Source organism: Gavia stellata, chromosome 11 (assembly GCF_030936135.1).
Source record: "Gavia stellata isolate bGavSte3 chromosome 11, bGavSte3.hap2, whole genome shotgun sequence".
In the NCBI taxonomy this organism is placed as follows: domain Eukaryota; kingdom Metazoa; phylum Chordata; class Aves; order Gaviiformes; family Gaviidae; genus Gavia; species Gavia stellata.
This window is the reverse complement of record NC_082604.1, coordinates 16672441-16693698: the sequence shown is the minus strand read 5'-3', so window position 1 is coordinate 16693698 and position 21258 is coordinate 16672441. Positions and strand designations below refer to the sequence as shown.

Sequence of the window (21258 nt, the reverse complement as noted above, 5' to 3'; positions counted from 1 at the left end):
GGTCCCACAGGCACCTTCTTGCAGCCAGTGAAAATTCAAAATGACTCTTAGTGAATAATTAATTGTCCTCATCCTAGATCATCTTTAATGAATGAAAAGGCTGAAAACCTGCTGGGCACAAGAACATAGCTCCGTGATCGGGGCACAGATGTGCATTTCTGCAGGTGTTCCCTGAACCCCCTAGTAAGAGATCCGGGGGCTGCGGGTTGAAATCCCCATTCCATTATCTCCTCTTGGGACCCAGAAACCTGAAAATGCTGCAGGAGAAATGTTCATTTTCACTAAAGATGTCACATGCATCACAAACTGGGCACAGAAAATGCATTTCCCTGTGGAAAAGGCCGGTACAGAGAGAACAGTGAAGGGAAAGAAAACAGGCCGGGCTTGGCAGATATGTTAAGCATGGGTATTTGGAGCTCCCGAGCCACATGCCCATTTTCAGGCTGCCCCCCCGGGAGAGGGGGCTCTCAGCCACCCGCCAGCTGCCATCACTGCACCGGTTCTGCAAAAGAGGGTTAATCTGTCCCTGCCGCCGTGCCACCAACGCGCTGCAGAGTGCATGGCCCATTTATCCCTGCCGGGCTGCGCAGCGATGCCAGCTCCGCCGGGGATTTGGCCGCTGATTGAGACGGAGGCTTAGGGACGGGCTGACGAGGGGTTCCAAACCTGCGCCGCTTTCTAATAGGGGTGAGCGTTCAAAAGGCAGCGACGAATTTCTTTGCATCTTTAGAAGCCAAGATACTTGTTTCAGCAGCAGAATGTGCTCTTAGGAGCTCACCGTCCCCTTCCCAGCGTTGGGCTTTGTGGGTGAGGGCAGCAGCACCCTCCCCAGCCCCAGCGGCTGCAGGGGCAGAGGGCAAACCCGCTCCAGCTCCCACCCGCCTGCAGGTCCCTGCAGCCGTGCGGCCGCGGGGAGGCATCGAGGGCACGCTCCGGCTCCTCACTAAACCAGGAGAAGGAAGGAAAAGCCTTGGGCACAATTACCTTAATGAAGCTGGCAGCTCTGCATACTAACACCATCTCACGCGTGGGGTTGGACGCGCAGCTGCACAAACACAACCACCCGGCGCTTTCAGACCCCTTAAAAAGCATAAGGACCCGGCAAAGCAAATACCTGTCTGAAAGGAGCCTAGATACCCATGCTGCGGAGCAGGCAGCAAGTTTAACTCTTAATTAAGCATATGTTCGTGGAAAGCATCTGTGCACTGAGAAGCCCCAGCCCTTTCCTGCTGCCGCAAAAAGCGTCTCCCCCTGCCAGCAGCTGCCTCCCGGCTGGGGAATGATGTGGGTGACATCAGCCCTGATGCCCACAGGAGGCCTGTGTGGTGCCAGCAGCCACAGCACAGACACCAATCACAAGGTTTTTTTGGGTTTTTTGTTTTTTTTTTTTTTTCTTTCCAGGCTTTGGAAAACATCAGTGACTTGCAGGTGATGAAAAACTGGAAACTAGGGATGCAAAAAGCATGGTGAGTGTTTTGGAGAGCAGACAGAAAAGGATCTCGTGTTCTGCCCACTATGCATCTTTTGGACTCAGATTTTGTTTGCGTCACACACAGCTGCAGGTTAGGCTGGTGAGCACAAGTACCACTATAACATATGGCAAGGAACATTTTAAAGCCACGGCTGCTCCCACCCTGATCAGACCCAGTTTGCAGACGGGAGGTGCGGAGGCCGCTCCTGCACGGGCTGGGAGAGCCGTCGGCAGGGTTCGATCAGCCTGCCTCGCTGTGGGATTTTTTGCTTCGTTATGGAAATGTACCAGGACACATTCAAGTTAAGCCTGGCTCTGACAGGACATTCTTCAAAACCGGCTTGATGGGCTCCTCTTTCCAGACTATCACAGGAATTCACAGCAGATATTCCCCATCTGCATCTCTGCTCCCCATTTTTTTCCCTACACGGATTATGTAGATATTTGCACAGTGTCAGAAAAAGCAGAAGGAACACAGAACTTTGCACAACTGATTCATTCAGAGAAGCATGCAAAGCACTTTAACAGATACCACAAATTACATAAAAAGGTTCTTTTCAGTTCCTTATTTTGCTTCACTCTATGAATATTACAGTACAGACAAAAAACAACAAGTAAATAAAAGACAGAAACATGGGCTGATCTTTTAAGGCTATGGATGCCTCCAGGAATAGCTATCAGTCTGTATCACTAATTTTCAAGCTTGCCGAGGATTGTCATTAAAATAAAAAGCATCTAAACTAGGTTATAGTTTGAAAAACTATCAAGCAGATTTGGATACAAATCTCTTGCTAGTTTCAAGAATAAGTAGAAATTTAAATCCAGTACAGAAGAAACAGTAGCCACAAAGTTAAGAATATTTTTTAGAAAAGAATTTGGCCACGCTTTTCCATCAAAGAAGTGAAAATATCTGACATTCCTTTCAAGTGGTAAAAGCTGGGCATGTCAGGGGCTCGGCTGAAAATAACTGGTTGCTCAAAATTTTTCTATTCTGGGGATGATCACATTAACTGGAAGAATACTAATTATGGTCCAAGACAAGAGTAATCCTGGTGCTTCTTATGGGATGTAAGTTTAACTGGAAAGTCCCATGGAGGGTGAGTCAGAGGTGGAGTGTTACTGAACTGAAGGTGTATTTGAGCTACCAGTAGGCACATCTAACTATAATGTATTTATCCTGGATAATACAAACAGTAGAAAAAATAAAATGCTTGAGCTGCAGCATAACTTATACCAGCACACTAGCTTCTCTGGGTATGTGCTTACATGATGAACCCATCAACACTGCTGTTGCTGCTGGACCTAGCTAGGTTAAAGCAAATTATGCAAATCTCTGCTCTGCACATCCCCAAATTCAGTGCAAACATCCCAAAGGAAAAAAAAAGAACTACTACTACAAGAAAGATGGGGAGAAGAACAACTCCAGCTAATGGGAACTCCAGGAGACAGCATCATTGTGAGACGTTACTCACAAAGGCAAGGGAGGGAGAGAGGTGACGCAGAGTCCCAGGCTAGAGGTCTCAGCTGTGCACCATGAGGGGCTCTTAGGTCTCAGGGACAGAGCTTCCAAGGAGGCTGTCACTGCTGACCTAAGATCACCCAAAGCAGCATAACACAAAAAGCCTTCAACAGAGAGAGGTCTGAGCACCACAACTGCCTCTACCCCTCTAACAGAGGGGAACAGCAAGGACTCTCCTGTAACCACGAGGTGGGATTCCTCCCAGGTAGCCCTTAGGTCCCTGCTGAAAAACATGCCCTGCTCTCCTAATGGGACTGCAGCAATGCTCAGGGTCAAGGGAGGCCCTACCCCACCATAGTGCCATCCCAAGTCTCCATCCCTTCTCCCATTATCAGCCTCTTGTGAGAGGTTTAAGGGAATCCAGATGGTTGCCAAGAACATCTGGCAAGAACAGTCTAGCAAACATACTACTACTGGGCCACTGACAAACCTCTCCTCCATCCTATGTGCTGTTCAAAGGAGATGGCAATCCTGCTGCAATGTAGTTTTCCTGCAAGGCTGCCTGCAAATTTCCTTCTAGGCCCTGCAACAGGCAGAAACCTCCTTTGAACTGCTGTGTAGGTCAGGCCCACATGATGACCTGACATGTCTGTAGAGGGACCAGGGACTACCCACCTGCTGCTGGATCATGAACTGTGAGCCCCATCTGACTTCACAGACACAAGGAGGAAACTCTGTGGTTCATCACTGGAGCCAAAGCAACAGATTTACCACAGCTCCATATCACAAGCTACAGTGATGGATCGCCTGCATGCCATTAGCCTGGACTGGACCGCACGATGGATACCCTGGGCTCCTGCCCTTCCAAAGCATACTCCCTCCCTGCCCAAGCTGGGGAGGTGTTTTTGCTAATGCTACTGGGCTTATAACACAGCTGATGAGAGCTCACCCCAGGCACTGGGAACACATGTACAAATACATACATGCTCACGTGCCATTTCATGACAGAGTGTGATTTGTAAAGCACCACTGCTTCCACATCCTTGAACATCTACGGAAAGACTTTTTCATCAGTAAAAACGCACCCACATTTTGTCAGAGGAGAATTAGATGTAGGAAATAGCCTATGAAAAGATCCTTCTTTCTACAAGAAATGTCAACTTTTCCCCAACAGACTAAAAAAAAAAAAAAGAACAAAGCAAGATTTTTTTTTTTTTTTTTTACTTAGCAAGTTACGTTATCACGGGGAAAAAACAAACCTCCAAATCCAAATGTCTTTTTCTACTGGCTGTCCCCTCTGCTTCCTTCATTGGGGCAGCAGTTTCTAGAGAACTTTTTAAATCTTTGGGAGCAAAGCCAGAAAGCATCCTCCATGCCCTGCAGACTGCTGGGCTCAAATTACTTAGTGGATTATCTCTTTATGATTAAAGGATTTTGGCTCATGTTCAGAGATGTTACAGTCCTTCCCATGAGGGGTCCTGTTTACTCAGCTACATCAGCATTTGATGCCAGTGTAAATGCTTGGAGAAAGAGGGACTAGCCACCAATTTGGGTTTGGTTCAGTATATTCCTGTGAAAAGCTGCCAGGAGGTGCTGGGTTTGGGCACAAAACAGAGGAGAAGCAGGTATGGACTTGGGGTTTGCCTCATAGATGCATTTGTTTCCTGAGTTATATGAAAATATTTTAAAAAGTATCATGTCTAGAAGGGATATAAGAAATAATTGATTCCAGCAAAATCCTCAGGGACCTTCAGGTAGAAGCAAGGGCAAAAACATATATTTGTACGTCTACTGCCTCTTTTCTTAACCCAGAACATGTTCTGTGTAAATACTTACCCTACAACCCTGGCTGCTCTAGACGCATACAATAAACCACCGTTTAATAAATTAATTCTAAACCAAAATTAAACAACATGCTGTACCTACCCAGCTTACCAGGAGGACTTTCAAGCCCTCCTTCACAAAGGCTGGCAGAGACAGGGCACTGCTGCTTCAGTTGCTGCCCCTGTTATCCTTTCACTCTTGTCACAGCCTGGGGACGGACTTTACACAGCACCGGGCTTGTAGGCAGGAGGAAGAGGGGACTCATGCTCCAGAGCCTGTCTTGCTGGCTGCCACTCCTCCAGCCCTAATGGGATGGGATTCATCGCACTGCCTGCCCTGAGCTTAAAAATAACTCTGGTTAGAAAGATTTATGTCTTCCAGTAAGCACCTTGCTTCTAGCCTGTATACCAGTGATCTCCTGACACAACACAGAAACATATTTATATTAGGAACAGGGTGTCATCACCCTGTTCACAAGGGCCATCCTAAACCTGATCAGATGTCTTTGCTCCACTATGCATCTCAAATGCTGGGCTGGACATGCAGCCCCAGTGGCCAGAGAGCTCCTAGTTGCCAGGTTGGCCTGGTTCAAGCCTCTCATTTGTTCCTGTGCATTTAACCTGACTGCCAATGCATCAAAAGGTCACACAGCTGAACGTGGGCAGTCCTATACGAAGCCCCACCAGTTGTGTGCAGGTTTGGCTTAAGTAAATCCTCCACAAGCCTGGATGAAGCTGTCTGCAGGGACAAGCCAGGAATTGCCACGGGGATAAGCCAGGAATTGCCTTCTCCAAGACTTCTTCCTGCTCTTCTGCTTTATGTGGCATCTTTCTTTGAAGCATGACATTGCAGTGTGAGGAGTCCCACTGCCCAGAAGATCACCCAGGAGTGTAGAGGCTCTTCAGACCTCCCATGCCTCAGACCTCCCTCCTGCTAAGGCAATGGTACTGCGCAAGTGCTGTCTAGTGGGTACAGCAAGGGGCTGCGAGTATCAACTTTTACAGTGTTTCCCTGCACACACCGAGTTGCTTTGCTCTCCTGTATAGCTGGCAGAACATAGATCCCCTTAGCAGGGGTCTCTCTGGCAAAACCCACTGCAGGCTGCCCTTGATATAGGGCAGGATATTTATCTTGACTATCAGGAACGGAAAAATATATGAAGGTAAAATCTCCACAGCCCACTGCTAGATGCAGGTCAGGGCCTTGCTGAGATAACTACATTGCAAGGGTAAGTGCAGAGACCAGTAAGTGACCTTGGTCTGCTTCATCACGGGGCCAAATGAAGTTACTTATGAAAGCCTCCATGTGGCCTTTTGCATTTGTGACCATTTTGCCTTTCCAGTGAGCAGACACAGCTCCTTTTAAGATTCAGATGGCGTGCTGGTGAGCACTCTGAATGCATGAGAACTTGCATTTCCAATGCAAAATGAAAATGTCTGAGTCACCATTTTATCAGGTGCTGAATAAGAACAAGTTTATTTTTTCATGTCTATAATTATACATTTGGAAGGGGCTGGAGCAGCTCTCAATGAGGAGGAAAGATGCTTGAGTGAGCTGTGCTGATGGAGAAGGCTCTTGGTTGGACAGGGCAGGGGGAAGAGCAGTGCTGGGGCCAGCAAAAACTGATGCTTCCTGGCAAAACATGCTCTGCTTGTTTCTTTCCAAAGTTCTTCCTCACAGCACAATAAATGTTTGTGCTTTGGGAAGGATCAGAAGCACTGGGCAGGAAGAAAACAAAGGTTTTGTTTGGCTTGGGGGACTTTTTGGCAACGGTACTACATTTCTATAATTAAATCAGTCCCAACCCAGGCATGAGCAAGGACAAAAAAGAACCAGCTTCGCCACTTAAAGTACATTAACATCCCAGCATTTCCTAGCTAGCAGACAGGCCAGGACTGGCATATTTAACATCTCATCCCTAGAAGTTGTTTATTCTCAACAAGGAGAGAGAGCACAGAAGAAAAGAAGGAAATACACTGCTTGTATCATTCTTGACGTATGACTGTATCTGGGTGTTTGCTTTCGGCAGTTCAGTGCCTGCCACATAGCGCGGCCCCTCCATCAGACAGCTGTCGATACTGGGAAAATTGAGTCTACTCTTAATGAAAGACCACAGCCAATAAGCAATCAGCCAGTGTGCTCTCCATCCCATGATTAATGATCCAGGGGATATTTGTCTTCCGCAGCACTGCCGTGGCTCTCCCACCTCTGCAACTATAGGTCTGAGCCACGTCCCAAAATGGGAGAGGCACCTAATCTTTAGATTTGACTTGTATCTCAAGATGGAGAAAATTTCAGGAGCAATGAACGAGATGCAAATGTCACCAGGAGGGGGGCAGTGCCCCATCGCCTCAAACCCAGATAAGAGTGGGTAGCTGCTAACAGGGGCAATTCCACCCATTCCTCTCCCTGCCTCCTGCTACACCTTTCCTGCTGCTTCCCTCCTGACAGCAGCAGCACTTGTGTGGCCACATGACGACTCAGGTAAGGCTGATTTGATTGAAAATTAACCTTATCAAAAATAACTTGGGGGGGGGGAAAAAAAAGGTTTGTTTCCTGCTCTGGCTTACCACCCAGCACTAGCATCAGCTTAGGGAGGAATTAGGAGTATATGCCCACAGACGATGGGAGCACAGGCTTGTCCCCCTCTCTTACATGGCAGTGAAGCCGCTGAGGAACTGCAGCCTTGGTACCATGCTCCTACAAGAACAACCTCTAAGTCAGCTCAAAGATTGAATGTGCCTGCAAATCCCTAACCTGAACCAGGTTTCTCAGCCTCCCTGAAGTGAATACTCTAGAGACTCATCTATCTTACCTTTTTAATTCATCACGTATTTACAGTGAAACAAAACAAAAAATCCCACCTTGTCACCAACAAATGTCCGCTGCATGCACAGGTCTCCTCAGGAGTGAGTAAGAGACTTGACAGATGAGAACCATAATCCTTTATGCATGACTGGAAGCTGCTTAAATGTTACTATGGCCATTTAGGAATCTATAAAGACCCCAGTGGGATCTGACTCTCTAAATTGCAAGATCAACCACTTAGATGAAAGAATGTCTCTTACATTGCATCAAGTGGACTTGAGAAGGAAGCAGAAGGGTATAATCATCCTCAGCCTTTTAACAAACATCTGAAAGTGGAGAGGTAAGAGATGAAAGGAGATTAATAAACGTATTACCAAATTAAACTTCCATGGGTAATATTTAGACATCATAGAAGCTGGCACCTTAAGAAGAAGAGAGAAAACACATCAGAAAAAGAGAGAAATCTCCAAAAGCCTGTTCTCAGATGGCCATTTCCAGTGGCAATCATGGCTAATTGCACACACAAATTAGGCAAACAATCATGATGCATTTTTCAAAATCAAGCCCCATTTGTGTTACTCTCGCAAGAGTTTCCAATCAACAGTTTTCAGTTGCAAATACAGAACAGTTTAGTCATCAAAAAGCAAAAGGACAAAGAATATACTAAACATGAAAGGAAAACAATTTCTTCCCTATCTTTCCCACACTTCTGTAACCAATTCTTTCTGAACATTTAAAAGAACATTTTCTATTGACACAAGCCATAAAAAGACTTTGGTTTAATGAACTCCTCTCATCTTAAAAATACAGAGATAAAAATGTAAATGCACAATAGAGTGTTTCAAGTAACTTTGAAGGGGCTATTATCGAAGTATAAACATGACTATCTACCATCTGACATCCTGACTGCTACTAATATTCTTTATGGAAATTTAAATAATTGTTTCAGAGCGTAATTTACCCCTTCATCATTGAAATCACTTACATGTTATAATTCACCTAGCTTGAGCAATGAAAATACAGTCTGCTTTCCTTCTCTGAATAAGCACAGTTTTAGCAAATCAGTTAAGCACGAGCTTAAAACTAACTAGCTGATTGAGGTCACAGCCCACTTTGCCTATGTGTTAGCACGCTGCTCCAGGTGATGTAGAGAGGATAAGCAAGTCCCAAACAACACACAAACCCCTGTTTTCTCTGAAATCTGCCTCCTGAGACATCTCCATTAACATTTAGTGTGCAGAAGCCGTAACTCTGAGCACTTTAAAACCAGTGCTGTTGCTGATTCAGTGTTAGAAACATTCACTGAGCAAGGCTCTCTTTGGAGGGATGGAAGGACAGGGCATTTGTTGTCCACACATCCATCACTGCACTATCCCAGCTGCTGGCTGGCCACTTGCTAACCCCGCAGGCCTTGGCTTACAGGTCACACTTAACCCTTAGAAAGCAACTGCCTTCACCTGCTTAACAGGCAGCCAACATATTCTCCCTGGCAAGCTGCATTCCTACTGAACCTTAAAAACTTTCACATGAGAAATTTATAATGCATGGACTTTTAATGGGACCTTACTGAATGGTTAAGAGTCTCAAATGCCTCTTAAAGCACAAATGCGGAATCTCAACTGTACTCTAAAATTCTAATGGTGCATCTTCTGTTAAACATCTAAAATCCTAACCCATGCCTCCAGTTCCAGTGTTCAGACAGAGTAGTAGTAAACTACTTTGAAACTTACAGTTCTTCAGTGGTCCGTACAGGTCCTGGGTTAGTCCCACAGCTACCTTGCAAAGAAGGCAGTATCGTCTCCATCGTACAGATGGAGCAACAAGACAGAAGGAGGTGTGGAAGTGGAGTTACATGCAGACGCCCACAGCCTAAATGTCAGACTGAGCAATTCTCCCTGGATTCCCCTACACTTGGTGGAGATCTTGTCAATACAATGAATGGGGTTTAAGGTGCAGCTCATCTCACCACGCAGGAGATACGTACTACAAAGGATCTCAGTTGTACCCCAGATACTCTGGTTCCTCTCCTCTGGCTGTGGGGCAAGCCCAGGTCAGCTGCAGAGATTTGCACAGGAGGGACAGCATCTCGCCCCTTGCCCCACCATCTCACATCAGCACAGAACCAGCTCCCCCACTCTTGCTCTGGTCTGGAGGCAGCCGACCGCCACCGCAGCTCATCAGGCAGAACAGAGTTCAAAGCATCCAAAAGATGAAAATGTGTCTCAAGGTGATCCCTCACGCTTTGTCACACACATAGCTTTCGGCATGGCCATCTCCTGATGCAGCTAAATGGCTGACTGAGGCTGTGTCCACACGCTGCTTGAGATACCAGTTTAATCACAGGCTTGTAGGGACTGACACACACAGAAACTCATTGATTGGCTGTAACAGCCTATTCACCAGCCTGCTCTCCTTTTTGCACCCCACAAGACAACTGTGACCTCTCCAACTGCACCGACCCCACTGTTTGTGAGCCCCTGGGGATGGCAGCAGGGTCCCATCTGGTCCATCATAAATCGAAGCAAAGCAAACAGATGTCTTGTCTTGTTTTTCTTGTGCTTGAGGCAATGAAGGAGTGAGATGCCTGCCTATGGCCCCAGAAAACAAATGGAAGAGCTACTTTTGTCAGCAGGCACTGCCAGGTGAGGGTGGGAAGTGCCACGCACATGGCATGCCATGGAGGCCAGTCTGGCTCAGGTCCTGCTGCTCTTCAGAAAGGGACTTCTCGTTGTGGACACACTGAACTTAGGCAATTGTGGGGACTTGGATTTATCTAGGATTCATTTCTCCTCCGTGGCAAACTGGTTTGAGCAAGATGTCTACTACTTCAGATTTTTGATGGAAGTGTAATGCAGAGACGGGCTGTTTGACAGTGCAACCACTTTCCCCTAGTTCAGCCTCTGTTGGAGAGCTGGGCATGCAGCTGACAGCTACAGAGAGTGGAGAAAACACAGGGAAGACCATGAACAGCAAAGCCGAGCCACCAGTAAACCCAGAAATATTTCCCTTTTGTGCATAAGAATCAGAAAATCATTTAGGAGCAAAAAAATGTAGAAAGAAGCACGAGAGGTTTCAGTTAATTTTTCCCATTTAGCCCTCCAATGTTCAAGCTATAGTTTGTGCGTGCTGTTGTGCACCTCTCATTGTAACAAGTACTTACTAGAAGTGGGAATGGTTTAGAGAAAGGCAACAAAGATCAAAAACTGTTTACAACGTGAGAGAGACAGCTTAGGAGGGGTATGCCTGAGGTCCACAAAATCAAAAGTGGCAGGAGAGGAGGACAGGATCTGTTATTCACTGGCTCGTTCAGTACTAGATCTCAGGAAAGCAGCAACCCAAGCTAGCAGGAACGAAGTTCAAAACAAAGGAAAGGAGGGGCTTCTTCATGCAACAAGTCTGGGGAAATCCTTTCCACAGGACACTATGATGCTAAAAATGTATGTGAACTCAAGGGGAGTCTGCTCAAGTACATGGAAGAGAAATCCACTGAGAATTTCTAAGTACATTGAACCATGTCTGACTCAGAAAAGTTCCTAAGCTGAAAATAGCTAGCAGCTGGGAGAGCATTTGGGGGACACATCATATTGCTGTTTTCTTACTTTTTTTCTATCTGTTTAACGTGGATGGAGAAAGAATACTGGGCTAGATGGACAGTTTATTCTGGCCCAGTTTAATTGCTCTCATATTTTTCTGTGAATTGACGCTGCCTCCATATGTCTTTTATTTGGTTACTTTTTTCAGAGAGGCTTCTTTTTTGCCAAACAATGCTCTCCGGTCTATATTAAAGCCAGTGAAGATCTGGCTCTGTAATACAACAGTGCTGTGGATCAAGTGAGGCTGAAATAGGGGGTAAGACACGCTGGCTCCTGATCTCAAGGCTTAAAGAGAAATTATAGAAGTGCTGTAGCAGATGACTGTCCCTTGGCAGTTAGTGGGGCAACAAGTGCTCACTCAGTAGCAAGCACATCTTTCCTCTCTAACATTTAATCCCAGCCAAATGAACATTCCCATAAATAACAGAGATGCGATGCCTTTCTCTCCTCCCCAGCACTGTGCTGTCCTTCCCTTCTGCAGTGTGGGAGCAACGAAGCAGCGGGGAAAGGCTGGTGGGGTTGAAACTTGTACTGAGTTTGGAGCTCACCTGAGTGAGCAGGGAGACAGGAGAGAAACAGAAGTGATGCCTCCAGGCTGAGCAAGGGGGATGCACCCAGCCCTTCCTCCCTGCTTTGGGCGGGAGTCAGACCCATACCTGCCTTTCCAGCACACTTCAGGACTCTGCATTTCTCTCTCTGTGCCTTGCCAGACCCTTGTAAAAACAGGATTTTCTTATTAAAACCCCTTTTCCTCAGTGAATGTATATGTAGGCAATGAGCTCTCCCCATGGTGCAGGGTCCACCTTGTGCCTGTACAGTCCCCAAGAGGCATGCTTGGCTACTTTGCAAAGCAGTGTGCCTGTCTGGATCTTTCTTCCAGGTTTTGTTTTTTTCACTGTCAACAAAGAAAAGGCTCTTTTTTGAGTATTTATACATTTAGCAGACTATCATATATAAACTGTGTTTCCTGACCTTCTCTGGGAGGTTGGATGATCCCTCACTGAGGGCGGAGCTTGCCTTGCCAACCAGCATGTCAGACAGAGAAGTATCGACTCAAAAGGCACGGGCTGTGGATGTGCAGGAGGGAGGCTCTCATGGGAGTGCTCTAGCAAGACCCACCACTTGCTGGGAATGCCAAACAAGTGCAAAACTCATTCACAAAAGTGTTTCCTCAGAAAAGGACATGGTCCTACTTAACTGTGCTTCTTATTTGTGCTTGACATACCATCTGAAGAAATTTGATTGTTCCAATTCACCTTTTGTAACCCCAGAAAAACCCCAAACCAACCCTAAAAAACAAAGTCAATGTCACCTTCCTGGCCAAGGTGCTGTGAATGAGCTGCAGGGCAGTTAGAGATCTCCAGCAAGACATTGTAAGATGTGTGTCAGCCATTTACCAGGCTAGGTGGAGGCAGGGAAAGCACATTTCACTTGCTGAGTAGCCTGCAAGCGGCTGGGAGTAATGAATTATATCCCCAGAACTGCCTCTTCAGGTTAAGTGTAAGAACAGCACAGGATTCATCACAGAAACTCCAGCAAATGCAGAAACAGAGGAAAAAACAAACCAAGTTTCATCTTATCCATAAAAGGTAAATCCCAGTTATCTGAGAGGAATGCCTGAGCGCAGCAGCAGGATGTGGAGCCATACATGCATATTTATATACATATTTGTCTGATCAACCAAACAAATATTTACAAAGATTATACCCTGTTTGCACAGAATGTAAATACCTGGGGAAATCAGCCTTTCAAAAGCAACATCTAAGAGTCCCTCCAGCCTCACCAATACACGACCTGGAGTACCTTAAGCTATTTCTAAACTCAAGAAGCAGGTAAGTAAAGGGCCTGGGCGCACAGAGCTGGGAGCAAGGGGAGCACCGTGCACTGGGACATAGGAAGGTGTCCCAGACTGTCAGGGTCTGCACTTTAATTTCACTGCTGCGATTTCACGTAGGGTCAGACACACTTAAACACACTCTGACTGCTACTTGATTTTGTTTTTAAAAGTCCGTGGTCTGCACGCTCCTGCAAGAGACCAGAGCCTGTTGTATCAGGGCTATCCACACACAAAATGAAAAGTTGCTGTCTCCACCAGCAAAAAACAACCATGAATGAGGATAAACAATGGCAACAGTAGGTCACAGGAATTCAGAAATGCAGTGGCAGCACGTTGGCTGCCCAATCCCACCAGCAGTATAATCATTATTATTTGGTTTGGTTTTCATTTCACATTGCAACAAAAGAGGAAATCCAGAACTTGAGAAGGAATTTGCAGCAGGGAGAACTTGGCAATACCTTTCCAGTGGTCATTTGTAGACACACCAACATCACAGAGATGCATGAGTATTGTCATTGTGGGAGTGTTTTGATCCTTGTGCTTTTCCAGTTTGAACACTCTGTTTAAACATGTCCACCTCCACCCCAAGCCCCGTAAGAAAGACTGCTATGGCCTGTCCCTCCCTCCTAGCACACCTTGGGTCCTCCCAGCAGACTTCCCCATCCTGAAAAGTCACTAGACAAAAGCAGAGCAGGAAGCACCGTGTTGGGCACTTTTATCTACAAAGAAAGCACAGTGTGTCTAGCTACATTTTTTAAGCCCATTTCACTAAAAGTCCCCCTTCATCCTTCTTCCTCGCTGCTCTCAGCTCCTTATTCCACTCCCATGCTCATGTAGCCCTCCCACACTGTCCATGTCTTCTCCACCACCTGTACATCCAAGCTTTGCATTTAACACACTTCTCCATGCTTCTGTATGCCTCCACACACACACATATTCCTGGTCCTGAAGGACCCAGCACTCCCTCTGCATCCTGCCCATGGTCCCTGCAGGTACACCTGCACAGTCAGTGGCACACCAAAGAAGTCTGTTTGAGAAGGCACCCTGGAAGAAGGCCTAAAAACTGGGACCAAACTGACTACGTTTGTCACAATCCCAGCAGAGGGCAGGGGATTTTCTTGTTTTCTCAACCCCTTGTCCTATCTCCAGGAGGACCAGCAACCTCAGCAAGTGGGTATCAAGCCTACGACCCCGGGGATAAGGCCAGTGCATTTCCCTACAGCAAATGGGATGCCCCAGCTGGTCGCATGCACAGCTGTGGCTTTAGAAAAAGACTTGCCGAGAAACTAGCAGGACACAGACAAGAACAGAGAGCAGAAACTCCCCATCTCAGCTCTGCCAGAGCCAAGCAATGACTTCAGTCAAGTCGCTTCATCTCACTGTACTTACTGTTGCCGACCCATCCCCTCAGTGGCACAAAGCAAGCTGATTAGGACTGAGCAGCATCCTTGCTGGGCTACGCGCAAGCGAGTTTGCAAGGGAGCAAACGGCTGTGAATGCACATTAAAGGAGGAAGAGGACCCTGATAAGGAAACAATTATTTCATGTTTTTCAGAATGGATTTTTTTCCTATTCTTTCCTCTTATCTGGAACAAACAAAGCTATGAGGGAATAAATACAACTCCAGAGATAATCCACACTTTGAATCCTGGTAGCATTCGGTGCCAACTTCTGGAAAACAAAACAATGATAATGACTCACGCTGGGCCTGTGGGTGGCTCATCACAAAATTAGCAGCAGCTTCCATGCTCCCAGCTGAGATTGGCTTTGCTGGGTTGTTTTCACAGATCTCCAGGACTGCAATTTAGCACATGCAAATAGGCCCAGCAGCCAATCGCAGCCACAATACTAGAAAGGCATAAACATGCCATTTAGAAAAATGCTTTGCCATACAAAACATGATTACCTCCTTCCATGCCATTTCAGGCTACAGGAAGAAACGCTATTTTTATTATTAAATGTTACACATCTCTTTTCCTCCAAGGGGAAAAATCTATTTAAAGGCCTTTTAAGCAAACATTTATTCATACAATTGAAAGCTTTGTGTACTACCATCGAGTAAGCAATCTCATCTAGCTTTCAGAGCCTGCTGAACTGTTGATGATATCTGTACCACCTGGCTTAAAATGTTTACAACTAGCATCAGTTTGGTAAAAAAGGAACAGGTTACTTTTGGAAAGCAGCAGAAAGGGCTGTGGGAAGAGAAGTGGACTGGTTTGGAGCCAAAGTTCAGTAAGCTAGAAGTAGATCATTCTCACAAAGCAAGCAGTAGGATTGGAGTTTCTTTAAAAAACAGGGCTTTTCAACTGGGAACTGATAGCCATGAATACTTCCAGAGGGGTCTGCTGGAAACAGAAAACAAGCCTACCATCAGTGACCTATTGGACAGGAAGAACAGAAAGAATTTTAGGGATGATACATGTTAAAAAAGGTTGAAAACCACTCATCTAAAACACTGATTCTGGTAAGTATTTAAGCACACGATCACCTTAAAATGGGACTGGGTGCATGCGCAGAGTTAAATGTGCACTTAGACGGTTCGCTGAACTGAGACCTATCTCCGGAAATACTCCTTGGTCTTTGAGTGGACCTGACCTAACGATCTTCACACAGCTCTTAAGCTGAAAGCATTTGCTCTGAAAGTCGTCAGCTTTAAATACCTGCTTATGAACCTGGATTCTTTTGTTACTTTTCAATTGGAAAAACAGTAACACAGAAGACAGTATTTTATGTATACAATTATTCAGGAAAACCAATGGAAAAGCTGCAAAAATCTTTCATTGAACTCTTGGTTGACATTTCCCACTCAGACTTACAGTTCATAATGTGTCACAATTGCACATAGTGTTTAAACTGAGACAAACTCTTCTTTCTTCCTTGGTTTAGTTTGGGAAGTGAAGGAACTTAAATTTTATTCCTTTGCAAAACCATGTAAACCGCCAGGTGAGAACTGCCATAAACCAGCCAACCTCTGCTTCAGAGTTCTGTTTATCACCCTGATTACAGCTACTTAAGAAAATTCGGATGAAGCTTATTTTGCTCATTCACTGAAAGTAAAGCATTTCACAAATATGATTGATATCAGTGACACTCTGATAGGACCCAGACAAGTTTCAAGACTCAGAAGACTGGGTGACAAGCTGGCAATTCCAGACGCCCAGCTCTGTAAGCCCAGACATCTGGCTGACAACTATGCATTGCCAAAGCACCTTATACCCAGGGAGTCCCCGGACTCGCATTTGCTTTTGAAGATCCATGAAATATTTTATTGCAAACTGAACAATAAAATTCTACATAATATAAAAGACTTTCCTTTGCATAACTACACAGAACTGGCTGTAAGTACTTTAAAAAGTTATATGCGTATAACTTTAAGTTCATTATAATATGTATTTCTGAACTTCTGTATGATAGAAACCAAGCAATTTCACTGAATAAAAACTCTATCAAATCCATCATTTCTAGCTCAGCCAGAATAGATTTTTTTACGAAGATGCACAAGCACTATGGGCTTCCAGAAGAGATGCTTAGCATATGTCTACATGAGAAGGTTACTTCAGAATCAAGGAAAGTGTGGATTTAAAATGCTATAGCTATTCTTGAATAATACCCTAGAGGAGTGCTCCTATTACAAAATAAAAAAGATTTTTCAGAGTTTTGCTGAATTCATTTCCCAGGTGAATTAAACTAAATCAGACAAAGGTATTCTTTCCTCTGGTGTACGAGCATCAACAATAGGAATTATCCCAGAACAGCACAGGTACTTAATTTCCACTGGTCATCAAGCATTACTTTTCCAAAGACACACAACAGGAAGAGGGAGCCTGAGCAAAATGTACACAGGAACACTGACATGCTCTGAACATTGGCACAAAATGGCAGGCAGGGGACCTGGTGCAGGAAGGAAAAAGTGCTGATGACACCCAGTGCAACATCACTGCTTCTCAGCCTTGCGACCCACTCCCATCTCCAGTTCAGTGGCATTAAATCACTGTTCCCATCTGCCACCAGCAATGCACATACCACACTCTGAATTGTGACGGACCAGAAGGGCTCTCAGTGCTCCCTAAACTCAGCAAGGAATTGCAAGTTTTACTATCTGTCACTTACGTACACAGAGCTATTGCTTCCATTAACACGAAGCTGACTGTACAGTACTTGCTATATGCTACAACCCCCTATCTACTTGAATAAACAGCAGTGGGAAAACTTTTTAGAACTAGCGTATGTGAGTAAAGTGTACATGGATGTATAGGTCACTGCACAAGCAAATCAAGAATGCCTCTTCCGCTCATAAGCCAAATGCTCATCTTGAATATGCAACTGTACCTCTTATGCATGTGATTCCATTTGCGTCTGCAGATGAGACGTCTTGCACGTGCAGACACTGCAGACACGTTATGACAGTGCCCCAAATAGTCTCAGGACAAATGCAAAGATGTGTGTTGGCAGTAACAGACAGGCTAATAGCAGAGCCACAATCTGACCCTGCCTACCTAGACAGAATGCTTGTTCCTGTTGCCCCAAATATCAAACTTAGTGTTGTGATGTCTAGAGAAATATGAAGACCTACTGTGCCAGACATTTTTGTTTTAATTTGCCATAAAGCCAGTATCAATCAGCATATGTCCAGGAGCATCTCCAAATTTTACCAGTGTGAGAGTCCCAGGGAAGCCAAATTCAGGGTTTACTTTCAATATGAGCTTAATTTCTACTGAAGGCATCTATTTACAGAATAGGGGTTTAAACTGAGAAGTACTCTTATCTGAATGTTTGGGAATAGATCAGTCTCTGGATACAACCAGGCCTCTACTACTGAAAATAAAGCTGAAAATGCGCTGCTGCCGAATGTTGTTGCTAGTTGATGTGATGATGTGAGAAATATCTGTGGTTTTAGCAACGATGCATCCCACAGCAGAGTCTGTACAGGAACAAAGGGCAGAACAGGCATGAGACAGAACCCACTCATACAGCCAAATAAGAAGTCCTTATGGAGGAAGACTGAAACACCCACTAGCAGAAATCTCCATGCTGCTATTAAAGTAGTCTATGGGTACAGGACCTTTTGCATCAAAGTGGCTGCAAACCAGGTACAGGTCACCTGAAATGTTTTTTCACAACTCCATTCACAGTTATATCAACAATACAATCGTTATCTGATGTTTGCCTCAAACTTAACAACGTAGTAGCTATCTATTTCATAACGTTGACTAGGAAGGCAAAAGCAAAAAAAAATTCCAGACTGGCAAACCACACCTCCAAAGCCAAGGGGAAAAAGGTGTTAGCAGAGAAAATAAATTAACTAAAAAACACTGAACAAAATTAATTATGATTGTACCATCAGGAGGAGAAATATCTCTGCACATACAATACAATCGGTCCACTTACATATTCTGAAACTAAGATAACAAGTGAAGTACCTGGAAGATGAAGTACCTGTGCTAAAATACTTGCAAAGAAATACACAAAGGACTAGGAAAAAATCTCTTGCTCTGTATTGTTATGAATTACTTCCACTTTTGTGGTGCCTTGGAGATCCATTAAGCCCCATTTTGCAAGGTGCTGCTCAAACAATCAAAGAAGCCTGCCCCTGCCACAGCCTAAGACAAGTGTCTGCAGACCTCAGAAGTGGAGCATAAGAAAACAACAGGCTACAGTTAGTGAAGACTAAAAAGGTGGGAGGTCTTAGCATAACAATAACAAAAATCTTCCTAGTGTTTTTGCTAGCTTCACAACAGAGCTACACAGTAGTCTACAACTATCTTCAATATTTCACTGTTTTTCTTTTATATATCACGTGTTAGTTTCTGTCAGAATAAGAAGTGGTCTAAGGCTCTGAGTCAGCACAACACTGACTTTAATGAATCTGATTTTAAACATGTGCTTATATCCTTATGACTTGTTTGCATTAAAGAAAACATAGGAGGAACGCAAGGGGCTTGGTCAATCTGTCCTTCAACTTAAGTGCAGAAAGTGCCTGATAGTTTGGCTTAAACCACCTACTATCAGGATAACTCCTCAGATCGGAGGATCAAGGGCTTGTAAGTAGCTCACAGCACCCTATGCCACCGCTGTTGTAGTCCATGTTTCCATGGTCCTTCTTCTCCTATGATTTATAATCCTTTTGTTGGTTTACATCTCTAACTGCCATAGCCCCCACAGTACCATTCTGGGCACAGCATTACACCTTTAGGGCTGTTGCAGGAGTATATGCCTATCTCCTGAGGCATATTCACCTTTCGAAGAAGTAGCAAGGAGGTATCTCCTCCAGCAGGCTTAGCCCACAATGACCCGTTTATAGGTGGAAGCTTTCATTTTTATTGTACATTTTTCAAGAACGTAAAACCCAACCTTAATGGAAAAGGAACAAATGCAGCCAAGAAGAGGGAACGTATTTTAGCAGCCTGATTCAAAGCAACAGACCACATGTGGAGTGCTCAGGCTTGTGGTAGCATGGGGCTAGTACCTGGAGAACAAAGTCAGTTGGAGATAACGATAGGAGATCATTCCTATGGACTGCCTCCTTATAGCATAACATCATGAAATACAAAGACTATACAATGTTCAGTATCACTCCATCAGAGCTGGAGATAAGGAAAGATTCAGTCACCGCATATACATTAAACACGCTTCAGCACAGGATCCACCAGTAAAGCCAAACCAGCTCAGCAGGGCAACTATTAGGACACTATCATCGGCTTCTGGCTCACTGCAGTTAAGCCTAGCGTGCCCTATGGCCTGAGTACCACTCCATTTTTACCAGTAGGTTATGGTACTCTTTACTACCCCAAGTTTCCAGATGACACAAAACAAACATTCACACATAGCACTATAAAGAAAACTCCTATATAGTTTTTCACTGAAAAGAGAACAACATGTATAATGCTTCCAAGCACAGACACAATTTGTTCTATTTATTTATCTTATTGTTCTTCAAAGCAAGGCAGAAATACTTTCAAGGGAGCCAAGCCTACTCTCTCAAAGATTTCCCGCACATCCCCTATTGCCATGAGCCAGTCAGTCAACAACTTGCACACATGAGTCTCGTGGGAGGGAAAGGGATACTGAGGCATAAACAGGTGGCTATAAGCATTAATAAATTTTCCTTAGCAAGACCAAAAGGGAATCCAGGCTACCTCAGCAACAGTGTTCCGCCAAGCACAGCCTTTCTCTTCAATGGACAACACCAAGTATTTGCGCAGGAGGCATGGAAATTTTTCTCCTCTAGGACCAAGATCTCACACAAGGAAACAGCACAAGCATTAGCAAACAATACTCTAAAAGACATCCTTGTCAGTATCCAGTACCCAAAGATTACAGTGGTCAGGGTTCAATAAGCAGATCAACACAAAAGCCAAACAGAAACTGAAACCCAGTTAAGCTCAAAGCAGTAGGGTTAGTGCTGTAACTTCTGCAGACCTTAATAATAATAACATGGGGTTTCTTTCCGCAGGCATTTACCCGGTGTTGTAGAAAGAGAAAGTCAGACTCACAAAACACATGTAGCACAAAAGAAATTGCAGAGACACCACTTAAAAAGCTTCAGCAAGATCACCCTAAAACTCAGGGGCAGTGCCACATTAAACCAAGGCACTCGTACACTCATTCCTCTCTTCAAAAAGTGCTCAGGTACAGCTCAAGATCAAGCATATCCTTCAGCCCTTCACCCCATGCACTCCCCATCCTGGTGCAACGCTCCCTTTCTGACAGGCTGGGAGCTGAGAGAGGTGCTGGGAGTCTCCCGGCCCCCCAGCTGGGGATTTCCCCTTGCTTCTAGGGGCATCCCCACTCAAAAACGCATTTAACTCCCTCTACGAGAAAAACATTGCAACATTGCTACTACAAACACAAGGTATAGGGAGCTCTTACAGTGGGCCCAACCCTAGAGTTGTGCGGGGCCGTAGGCACTCTGTGGAAGGTTATCCCTATCTTGACCAGGTGGTAATGGAGACCATGGTTGTGGGCCTAGATGGGGTGGGAGATACAAGGGTCCCATGTGGAGAAGTGGGGTGCAGGTGGGATGGGGGACACTAGTGAGGGTCATGTGTGAGGCAGGGATCCATACGTGGAAGAAGGACCCACGTAGGGGTTCTGTTTGGGTAGGGGCTGCAGGTGGGGTGTGGATCCTGCTGAAGCATAGGGGACACAGGTGGGGTGGAGGCCTCGGGGGAGTGCGGTCCAGGCTGGGGATGGTGCCACGGGTTGGGCACCTAGGGACGGACGGGACCCGGGTTTGGGGGATCCGGGATCGGGGGATGCCCGGTGG

General features: G+C 45.3%; 1 protein-coding gene across 2 annotated transcripts in view; it reads right to left on the bottom strand.

The window, feature by feature from the left end:
- FGF12 (fibroblast growth factor 12) overlaps nt 1–21258 on the bottom strand; it is a 145383-nt gene that overhangs the window by 123879 nt on the left and 246 nt on the right. The window lies entirely within an intron of this gene.